This window comes from Cibotium barometz, chromosome 44 (assembly GCF_041138505.1).
Source record: "Cibotium barometz isolate CiBa-2024 chromosome 44, ASM4113850v1, whole genome shotgun sequence".
Lineage (NCBI taxonomy): Eukaryota > Viridiplantae > Streptophyta > Polypodiopsida > Cyatheales > Cibotiaceae > Cibotium > Cibotium barometz.
In genome coordinates this window covers 12,354,333-12,363,279 of record NC_141089.1, presented here as the reverse complement: position 1 = coordinate 12,363,279, position 8,947 = coordinate 12,354,333, and positions in this window count along the sequence as shown.

Genomic DNA, 8,947 nt, shown 5'->3' with positions numbered 1-8,947 from the left:
GGCAAACTCTACAAGTGGAAGATACTTCTCCAATGCAGTCTTTTGATTTGCCACATAACACTTCAACAAATCCAACACGGCTGAATTTGCAGCTTCACTTTGGCCATCCATTTGGGGATGATAAGGTGATGAAAACTCAAGTTTAGTGCCCATGCTATCAAATAAAGCCCTCCAGAAGAGGCTCGTAGTCCTGGGTTCTCTATCCCCAACAATGGACTTAGGCATATCATGATGCTTGAAGATGTTAGCAAGAAAAAGATTCACCATATGATCAACTTTAATGGTTTTCTTGACGGGCAAGAAGTGAGCTTGCTCGCTAAACCTGTCCACAATGGTCCAAATAGCATCATTCCCATGCTGGGATCTAGGCAAGTCCATAATAAACTCCATAGTAATACTTTCCCATGGCTGCGAGGGAATAGGCAATGGCTGAAGCAAACCTGGAGGCTTTTGCCTGTCAAATTTCACCTTTTGGCAAGTAAGAATGCACGTACATATGCCTCAATGTCTTTACGCATGCTTGGCCAAAAGAAATCTCTCTCAATCATGCGTGTAGTAGGCATGATACCTCTATGACTAGCATAAGGTGGAGCGTGACATTCTTCCACAACCTTTGGACGTATATCCTTCACCACACACATAAGCAGTTATCCTTCACAAGATAACCCTCTTTGATCACATAAGAGGTATGTGAGTGACCAGCCATCAAATCAATCCATATATGGCAAAAATCAACATCCAAATGATACAAATCTTGCATGGCAGATAAGTCCCCACCATGAGAGGCCACTGAAACTGCAACCACATAAAGCCTCTTGGATAATGCATCTACCACCACATTTTTCTTCCTGGAGTATGTACAATCTAAAAATGAAACATGGAAAGAAAGTTTGTCATTCTCATCTGCTTCTCCGAAAGCTTTGTTTGAGATAAGTATCTCAAGCTTTCATGATCTGTCTTGACTACAAATTTAGTCCCAAGAAGATAATGTTTCCATATCTTTAAGGCATGAATTACAGCCAAGAGCTCTTTCTCATAGATATCCATATGTAGCTCGGCATCAGAGCCCGGTCGTCTCTCTTTCTCAAGAGGTGACACGGAGTTTTGAGATCAGAAGCAAGCACGCACACTTAATTCAATGGATAGCCAAGGCAACCCATTGGAAGTGTCGAATTCGAGGGGCCAATCAAGCGCTTCACGGGATTCCGATGCCTTGCATGGAAGGCATAAGACTCTTGAGAGAGTCTATGACAGTGCATACATGGGACAGCCATCACGTGGTAAAGAACCCATGCACGAGGAAGAGCCCAATGCATTGAGGGCTGAGTTAGAGCACATAAAGAGGCTCTTGCAGGCAAAAGAGCAAGAGTTGAAATTCTTGCATGAAACCCTCATGTACAAAGTGTCATAGAAGCCAAGAAAGCTGATGCTATGGTGGCCATGACTTTTGAGTCTATGGCTCGAGAAGTGGGCAAGAAGCCAAGGGAGCTGGCACTCTCTTATCTTATCCGCAAGGGTGACCTTAAAGAGGGAGAGGATGGACAGCTTATGTTCAAGAATCCACCCCGTTTGCAGCATGATGGAGACCTAGCCTCTCAAAGGTTGAGATCATATTTGCATAAAGAAGAAGTATCGGTCACCTCTCGCCATGCATCCACTCCTCATGGCACAGGAGGAAACAGATTTATGCATGCCGAAGGCCATTTGGATTCTAGGTATGTACGTCATGGGGACAGTGGTCGGCATGCAAGCCAAAAGACCTTGCCCATTGAGTTGTTTCGTGGCGAGACAAGGCATCTTTCAGCGAGGTCACATGCAGTGGGGCCACAAGTACAGATCGAAAGACAATATACACCTATTTAGAACACTTAATTTAACTGTCATTAAACAATGGAAACAACATCAGTAGCACAAATACTGGAAATACTGAAAATACAAATGACACCAGCACTGGGGTCGGAAAGGACTGCCCCCCCCCTCAATACTTTTTGTATTTCTTGGAGTATTTATATTTGTACAAGTGTCACAAGCCTGGCAGGTTAGATTTCTCCACAAGGGAGTGAAAACAACCAAATAAAACTAGTTCAAGTCGATGAAGAGGTGTTGGTCGGAGTAGCCCCAAATCACAGGCTCATTCCCACCTTCACTGGTGGGTGGACACCGCCTTTCACTGGTCTTCCGGGACCGTGCACCAATAGGCACGCCCGTACTAACGTAGGCCAAGGGGTACACCGCGGAGGGAACGTGGCCTGGTTCTCCCGAATGAGCTTTGCTCCCAAGTTCCTTGGTGAGTCAAACCTTCATTGGCTCTCAGAAGCTCTAAGACAACACCACACACGGAAATATCTGACCACACCAGGAAGAACATTCCTGAGCATGGTCAGCATATACATGCTTTGCTCCTGCACTACACAACTTAAAGAATTCTTTGAATTTTAATTAACAAATTTTAGAATTACATAAATGAGAAAACATGAGGGCACCTGGTACAATGAGTATAATTCTGGTACAACAGGTTTAATTTGTAGCAAGTACAATCAGGCACATCATGTACTTTACACGTGTGTAGGTACAACCAGTCCCAGGTAGTAGTCAGATTCTGTATTTGCAGCAAGTACAGCAGGTACACTAGATGTTCCACACATGTGTAGGTACAACCAGCCACTAGCAGGTACACATGGGCAGCCAACAATTGCAAGTACAACAGATTCTGGTCACATACACGTGGGTAGCCAACAGATACACATGGGCAGCCAGTAGGTACACATGGCAGTAAATGAGCAGGTACTACAGGTACAACAGGGACAACAGTCGGGTACAACAGCCAGGTACAGGTGTGGACAGCAGTCGGGTACAGCAGCCAGGTACAAGCGTGGGCAGTCGTCAGGTACAACAGCCAGGTATACAAGCATGGACAGCCGTCAGGTACAACAGCCAGGTATACAAGCATGGGTAGCTTCAGGCAGGTATAGCAGGCGTGGACAGTAGTCGAGTACAGCAGGGATGCAAGGCATGTACGGCGGGTACAACAGGTACACGTACGAAGCAGCCGGCCAGTACTACCAGGAGTGAAGGAGAGAGAAAACCACCAGCCTCACACGTGGGCAATTTTCAAAAAGAGTCCATGCAAAAGCCTTTATTTTTAAAGGTTATAAAACCTTAGATCCAATTTAATACTATGGGCACCATCAAAAGGAACTATCTAGTCCCTTTTTATTGAATGTGTGTGAACACATTAGCTTATAAACATTAAAGTTAACCATAGTTTATGGATTTTATCTTTTAAAAAGGAAAAAATGAAAATACTTACCACCTGTTCACACGCCACACCATCAAGTCAGCAAACAGCATTCCACGGTACACTAGGGGCGACCAGTGTATTGGCACGACATAACAGGCAGACACACGCAAACAAGTCATGCAAAAATAAGTTTATGCATGCAGGCATAAATGCATGTGCACAAATAATGGACGAAATCTCTCTTTCATGAAACTTGTACAAGAGGTTCATGTCGGGTACAAAACTGGTGCGACAAATATAAGTAAATATGTCATGGTCTTCCTATGGAGTGATAGTCCCATAGATAAGACACCATCCTGGCCATACACGGGTGGCACCAACACGCTCCTGTCCATACAGCACGAGAAGCAAATCACACACGTGTGACATGAAACTGGTTCCCGTCCATGTGACATCGCACTAGTCGCACACGGGTGGCATTGATCTGGCTCTCGTCCATGTGACACCATAAAACTGGCCCTTTCACATGGGACACTGGCCTGGCCCCATGTGAACATGGTACAAATTTGGCCGCTCTATGGAGTGACAGTCCCATAGAAGTGGCTCCAGAAATGGAGGTGGACCAAATGGTGACATCCCCTCGGGCACCATTGCCTATTCCCTCGCAGCCATGGGAAAGTAATACTATGGACTTGCCTAGATCCCAGCATGGGAATGATGCTATTTGGACCATTGTGGATAGGTTTAGCAAAAAGCAAGCTCACTTCTTGCCTGTCAAGAAAACCATTAAAGTTGATCATATGGTGAAGCTTTTTCTTCCTATGATCTTCAAGCATCATGGTATGCCTAAGTCCATTGTTGGGGATAGAGATCCCAGGACTACGAGCCTCTTGTAGAGGGCTTTATTTGATAACGGGCACTAAACTTGAGTTTTCATCAGCTTATCATCCCCAAACGGATGGCCAAAGTGAAGCTGCAAATTCAGCCGTGTTGGATTTGTTGAAGTGTTATGTGGCAGATCAAAAGACTGCATGGGAGAAGTATCTTCCACTTGTAGAGTCTGCCTACAACAACACAGTTCATGCCTCCACGGGAAAGACCCCGTTTGAGATTATTTATGGCATAGTGATCTTGCCACCCATCCTTCGTACAAAGGATGAGATTTTTGTAGCTGATGAGTATGTGCGTGACTTGGATGTAGCCTTTGCTCAGGTGCGGATAGCCATTGCAAGGTCACAAGATAAGCATAAAAGGGCTGCTGACAAGCATAGAAGAGACATGCAAGTCAAGGAAGGTGATTGGGTATGCTAAAATTTGAGAAAGCGAGGCTTCGGAAGAGGCCAGGATGAGAGGGATCATATCCAAAGCCTTCTACTCGATATTATGGACCCTTCCAAGTGATTGACAAGATCAATGAAGTGTCCTTCAGGCTTGCTTTACCCAGCCATTGGAAGATTTACAATGCTTTTCATGTGAGTCTTTTGCGGAAGTATGTGGGGCCAGATCGAGAGGAGCCTGTCACAAAAGATCCGCCAGAAGTTGATGAGCTTGAGGAGATCCTTCAGCCATAGCAGATTGTATTTCACAAGGAGAGAAAGTTACCACATGGGAAGCTTTCTAGGAGATACCTTGTGAAATTTAAAAATTATTTACCAATTGATGCAAAGTGGGTAGATAAGGATTATTTTACTGACTACCCTTATCTTCTACAGGCATATCTTGAGGCTTTTCAGTTGAGGTCAACTGTTTAGAAGCCCGGGGGGATGTCACCATTTGGTCCATCTCCATTTTTGGAGCCACTTCTATGGGACTGTCACTCCATAGAGTGGCCAGATTTGTGCCATGTTCACATGGGGCCAGGCTAGTGTCCCATGTAAAAGGGCAAGTTTTATGGTGTCACATGGACGGGAGCCAGATCAGTGCCACCCATGTGCGACCAGTGCTGTGTCACATGGACGGGAACCAGTTTCGTGTCACCTGTGTGTGATTTGCTTCGTGCTGTATGGACGGGAGCCTGTTGGTGCCACTCGTATATGGCCAGGATGGTGTCTTATCTATGGGACTATCACTCCATAGGAAGACCAGGATAATTTATTTATATTTGTCGTGCCAGTTTTGTGCCCGACAGGAACCTCTTGTACAAGTTTCATGAAAGGGAGATTTCGTCCATTATTTGTGCACATGCATTTATGCCTGCATGCATAAACTTATTTTTGCATGACTTGTTTGCGTGTGTCTGCTTGTTATGTCATGCCAGTACACTGGTTGGGGACGCCCCCAGTGTAATGTGGAATGCTGTTTGCTGACTTGGTGGTGTGGCGTGTGAACAGGTGGTAAGTATTTTCATTTTGCCCTTTGTTAAAGGTAAAATCCATAAACTATGGTTAACTTTAATGTTTATAAGCTAATGTGTTCACACACATTTTAAAAACGGGAATGGACATTTCCTTTTGATGGTGCCCATAGTATTAAATTGGATCTAAGGTTTTATAACCTTTAAAAATAAAGGCTTTTGCATGGACTCTTTTTGGAAATTGCCCACGTGTGAGGTTGGTGGTTTTCTCTCTCTCCTTCACTCCTAGTACTGGTCGGCTGCTTCGTACTTGTACCTGCTGTACCTGACTGCTGTCCACGCTTGTACCTGGTTGCTGTACCCGACGACTGTCCACGCTTGTACCTAGCTGCTGCCCACACATATACCTGGCTGTTGTACCTGACTGCTGTCCCTATTGTACCTGAAGTACTTGCTCATTTACTGCCATGTGTACCTATTGGCTGCCCACGTGTACCTAACCAGAATCTGCTGTACTTGCAACTGTTGGCTTTCCATGTGTACTTGCTGGCTGGTTGTACCTGCACACTTGTGGGGCATCTAGTGTACCTGCTACAAGTATAGAATCTGAATACTATCTGGTTGGTTGTACCTGCACACATGTAAAGTACTTGATGTGCCTGATTGTACTTGCTGGCAAGTTGTACTTGTTGTACCGAAATTGTACTCATTGTACCACCAGGTGTCCTCATGTTTTCTCATTTGTGTAATTCTGAAATTTGTTAATTAAAATTCAGAGAATTCTTTAAGTTGTGTAGTGCAGGAGCAAAGCATGTATGTGCTGACCATGCTCAGGAATGTTCTTCCTGGTGTGGTCAGTATATTTCCCTGTGTGGTGTTGTTAACCATGTTGGAGCAAAGCATGTATGTTTGACCATGCTCAGGAATGTTCTTCCTGGTGTGGTTAGTATATTTCCCTGTGTGGTGTTGTTAACCGCGCTCTCAAAGCTTCTGAGAGCCAGTGAAGGTTTGACTCACTACCTAGGGAACTTGGGAGAAAAGCTCATTGGGGAGAACCAGGCCACGTTCCCTCCACGATGTACTCCTTGGCCTGCGTTAGGACGGGCGTGCCTGTTGGTGCACGATTCCGGAAGACCATTGAAAGGCATGTATCCACCCAGTGAAGGTGGGAATGAGCATGTGATTTGGGGCTACTCCGACCAACACCTCTTCATCGACTTGAACCAATTTTATTTGGTTGTTTCACTCCCTTGTGGAGAAATCTAGCCTGTCCGGCCTGTGACACTTGTACAAATATAAATACTCCAAGAAATACAAAAAGTATTGAGGGGAGGGGCCAGCCCTTTCCGGTCCCAGTGCTTGTGTCATTTTTATTTTCAGTATTTTCAGTATTTGTGTTGCTGATGTTGTTTCCATTGTTTAATAACAGTTAAATTAAGTGCTCTAAATATGTGTATATTGTCTTCTGATCTAACTTTTTACTTTCCCTCCTTTTGCATTTCATTACCTTTTTATTTTTTCCTTTTTTTTTGGCAGAATTCGATTTCGCCATATCTTCTGCAACTCTGGTTCTTTCTTCACGAACATTTACAGTCATGTTGTTCTACACCATAGCTCTCTTCTCCTAAAATTTCATCTCATTTGGACAAAACGTTTGTGAGTTATTCCTGTTTTCTCACATGAACTTTCTCTTCTCTGCACCACAAATAGCTATCTTGATGTGAAGCGGCTTTAAATTCTTGTGAGTAATTATCATATGTTTTAGGGTTTGTTTATGTTTTGTCTGGATGTGAGTAATAATCATAGGTTTAGGATTTATTTATGTTTTGTCTTAATGTGTTGCTGTTTATTTTCTCAGGAGCAAGGTTGTGAGCAACAAGGTTGTGTAAATCAAAGCAGTAAGTTGTTTATTTCTTGTTGTTTTAATCTTTATTTGTTACTTTCAATCTTCTTTGCATAGTATTGATTTAAAGTGGCATAAAATACCACAGTAATGATCATAGGTTTAGGATTTGTTTATGCTTTATTAATTTAGATGTCTTCAAGGAGGAGGAATATCAATAATATTCACACACTGGAGGTGTTTAATAAGAGAGATGATGAAAGTAATTGGATCCCTGATTAGTACAGTAAGTTGAATTAGATTTTAATGCGACCAAGTACTCGTGGTAATTTCAAGGTCAAGCTCAAAGATGTCACAGACCCCAACAAGCAATGGAAAGGTAGAATCATAGAGTTCAGGAGACACACAAATGGTATGAGTACAATAACAGAGGCTTTCATTCAACATGTTTATGCTGATGTTCATGCTGCCATGAAACTATTCACAGGCTCTAGAGATGTGCATCTAAGTTGGTTTGTACCATTTGGTTTGTTTGCACATTTGTTTGGATCCTGTGAAGTAGTTAAGAAAACTAAGATTACTTATCAAAGCAAGTGCCCATCTGAGGATTGGATGACTCAGTTACTAGGTGAGTCATGGCATCTCAAAAGAACTCACCATGATGATATCATTGAGTGCAAAATTACTGTGTCAGATGTTACCTTTAGGTAAGATTGCAGAATTACTATGTGTGTTTATTGATGGTTTTTATTTATAAGTACTTCATTGCAAGACATTGATTGTTGATTGTTGATTGTTGATTGTTGATTGTTGATTTTATGTTTTTATATTGGTTGTTTGTTTTTTATGACATGTACTTCATTGCAAAAAGACAAACTTTGTGCATTCTTCTAAGTATAGGAGGTGGTGACTTCTACAGGGGAGTGGCTTAGCTTGGACCAAGACATGCAAGATGGCACATATTCAGCACTCATTGATGTGAATATTCTTTGGGAGGGTCATGACCCTTTTAGTGTTAATGTAGAAAGTCATTGGCCCCTTAGTTTTCCGAGGCAGGAAATTCAACTCATGTCCAATGATCCCCCTTGTAATTTTTATTTTGAGTTGTGGATGGTAGGAAGGTTGAGAGTCGAAGTGAACATTGCAAAACATGCAAACAGTGTGTTGCTTCATACATCCTTGAAATTGTAGAGTCCATGTAATTCTTATTATTTCAAGTGAATACTGAAAACTGTTTCTCTAAAAGTGTTGTAAATTTAATTTTATTTCATTTTCATAAATTGTAGTGGTTTTTTTAAGTCTACTGTGTTTCAAACCCATTAATATGTAAGAAAATAAAGATAAGTATAAGTAAGTATAATTGTAAACATAAGTATAAATATATATTTAAGTGTAAATAATAATATAATTAATTATTCTAGAAATATAAATATGATGTATGATTTCTTATATTTTAATGAAGTGTCATTAATTTTAAGTCTATGGATATAAGTATAAAAATAAATATAACTTTAAGTATATATTTAAGTGCAAGTAATAATATAAGTAACTTTGTAAATAATAAAATATA